Here is a 2,811-nt window from a genome sequence, read left to right as displayed (position 1 = left end):
TCCCGCCGCCCGTTCCAGCCAGGTCCTTCCCGCGATGGCCCTACCGGGTTCCCCGGGCCAGCTCGCTGCACCTCTGCGGGGTCCACAAGTTCAAGCTGACGACTCCGTCCTCGGCGCTGGTGCAGGCCACTACGGTCCGTCCACGACCCCGCCACTCCCGATCCTTGCCCCTCAGACCAGCACAGGCCTGCCCATCTGCCCCTCCCTTCCCTTAGAGCCTGCGTGGACCACACCCTCACCTAAGGCTCCACTTGCATCGGCTCCTCCTCACCTCAACACCTCCTGGCCCTGCTAGCGCAGCACAGCCCTCTCCTGGGGCCGCCCTCCAAGATGCCACACCTACGTAATGGCCCCTCCCTATGCCCCACCTTTTTCATCCTAAGCCCCAGCCCTGCCCACTCCTTGGGCCCTCCTTCACCCATCTCTAGTCCGGGCTCCGCCCACAACTCCGCCTCCGTGAGCGAGTAGGCCACGCCCACACCCAAACTGGTCCGCCCACATCACCCCTCTTCTCACCCCTACCTGCTTAGGAGCAGAGTGTGGATCTGCAGTGGTGCTTTACCACGTGACCACTATCGTGGCTAAAGTGACATTCTACATTAAAGCCTGCCTTTATTCCGGGGCCTCTCACCCAACTGGAGACAACTCCAGTGGCCTTTTGTGTCCTTGAACTGTGTGACCGAGGGTAGCGACTTCATCTGGGCACAGGAGGAGGTGAGCTAGGGCCAACTCAGCAAGTGGGGCTTTATCACAGCTAGGGAGATGGGGCCATGCCGGCATGAAACCGAGCAGAGTTTGCAGGATTAGGGGGCCAGGGGTCCATTTGTTACCCTAGGAGCTACTTGCCACCCAGCTTTGGAAATCATTGGCTGGGAAACCGCAGCAAGCAGGGAGGGCCAGGGGTGCCCAGGATCACCTTGGATTCTGCCACTCCCTAGAGCACATTCCCAGACTTCCAGGAGCATTTTGCTCAAGCCGAGGAGCTAGTTTGGGAATGAGAAGTGGGTGCTCAGATAGGAGACGTTGGGAGCCCAAGCCGAGAGAAGGATGTAGGAGGGTTGGCTCTGTGCTGAGGACGTCTCATTTCTCCCTGCAGCCTGTCGGCTTCCCAGACAGCCTTTGTAAGATACTTGTTTGTTTAAGCAAACTAGAATGGTTTTTGTTTTTTTTTTGCCTGACATCATAAACTGCCCGCAGGGTATCTTTCCAGATTTGCCATCCCATTGCTCCCCAAACCCTTTACTCATGGAGGCTGGGATGCCTGCTTTCCCCAACCTTATCCTGCCCCTTCTCATTTCCATCTTCCCATCTCCTCCACCCCCTATATACTGTGCGATCTCTGAATCTCTTAGCATCGAGAGCCTCCAGAGTCAGCTCATGTCCTGCCCACAGCTGTCTCTGCCCATTCCTCAGGGCATTGCTCCCCTATCATTTAGGTTCCAGTCACCCTTTGGCTGGGCTCTGAGCACCCCTGGAATCCCGCGTGTTTCATCTGGCCCATCAACAGTTTGCTAAGTGAATGCATGTGACTTGAAGAAATCCAGCAAGGTTCATTGGAAAACACATTTAATTTCAAAGTAAACAAAGATGTTTGTACATTAAAGTATTTAATTAGTGAAATAATTATTATTGGTGTAACAAGCTGAAAAATACAGCAACTTGGTACAAGACTGAGGTAACAAAATACTTCACCAAAAAATCTAAAGAATTCCACGTAGGGCTGATGTTCAGTGGTTACTGCGGGTGAGACAATTCACAGGAATTAGAGAAAGTCCTTACACAACTGCATGCAGGGGGTCTGCTGGAAAAGAAGACAGCCCAGGAGGGTGCAACAGATTTAATGAGAAACAAATTAAAGTGTAGAAACTGATTTGCAACTGACTTTGAATAATACGTAAGAAACTGAAAACTACTCTCTACACAACATTTTGAATGCTACGTGGAAAACCATGCATTTTGGCACGAAATTTATTAAAGATCATTCTATCCTAATAAATTAATCACTACTGTCTCATTACTGAATGGTCACAGTCGTTCAGAAATGGTTAGCGAGATTAATGGCTGAAATGGACAGATGACCCATCACGCTGCTGCTGTGAACAGGAATTTCAGGGCCGTGCCTGGCATAGGCAGGCTTGTGCAGTACAGGGCTGCAAAGGGTTCTGAAGTTCATGGTCCAAGTTCTCCACACCCAGGAGAATGCAGTTCTTGCTCATGCTCTAGTTATCACTGAAATGATTATTCAAAAACAAAACTATGAAGCAAATACTGTGAACGTTCTGACCTTGCTCTTTCATCCTACGGTGGAGCCATCAGTGGAGCCAACCACAGCTGTAGTTCTGTGCCTGGCTGTTCTGGGCCAACCCAGCATTGAGGACAGACCATCGAGTTCTCATTGACACTGAACTTGCACATTGTGAGGCTCTCCAGTCTGTTGAGCCTTTCGAAGCCTTTTTTTGAGAAATGTGGGCACAAATTTTGTTTCCATTGGGAGGAGAAAGGCTTGGTATTGCCAAGATGCATATGGTAGGGATCATTTGTTCACTGGGTGGTCAGCTCCATGAGGGCAGGGGTTGGGTCCATTTGACCTCAGCCATTCATATCTCTAGGAGAGTCGGGCACATGGGAGAGAGATGTGAATGACTGGACAGATGGTTTTATACAGAACATCCCCCACCCCCACCAAGGTACTCTTGTAGTGTGTTACTGCTGAATGAGAAGTCACTCAACATGCCAATATGCTGCAGTGCTGATTAAAGCCATTCCTGCACACACACACACACACACACACACACACACACACACACACAC

At 50.8% G+C, this 2,811-nt stretch overlaps 1 protein-coding gene across 1 annotated transcript in view; it reads right to left on the bottom strand.

Annotated features, from left to right (window-relative positions):
- The window catches only part of GARNL3 (GTPase activating Rap/RanGAP domain like 3), a 226,405-nt gene extending 226,288 nt beyond the window's left edge, over nt 1-117 (bottom strand). The window contains exon 1 of the mRNA XM_045288510.1: nt 45-117. The gene's annotated coding sequence lies outside the window, so the exon portion shown is untranslated. The remainder of the gene's footprint in view (nt 1-44) is intronic.
- Between the last annotated feature and the right edge of the window lie 2,694 nt (nt 118-2,811).

The sequence above is a fragment of the Echinops telfairi genome, unplaced genomic scaffold (genome assembly GCF_000313985.2).
Source record: "Echinops telfairi isolate 266 unplaced genomic scaffold, ASM31398v2 ScPeMD7_22;HRSCAF=79, whole genome shotgun sequence".
NCBI classification, from domain to species: Eukaryota; Metazoa; Chordata; class Mammalia; order Afrosoricida; family Tenrecidae; genus Echinops; species Echinops telfairi.
Note: the sequence above shows the minus strand (reverse complement) of the source record. Positions and strands in the feature narration are given on the sequence as shown.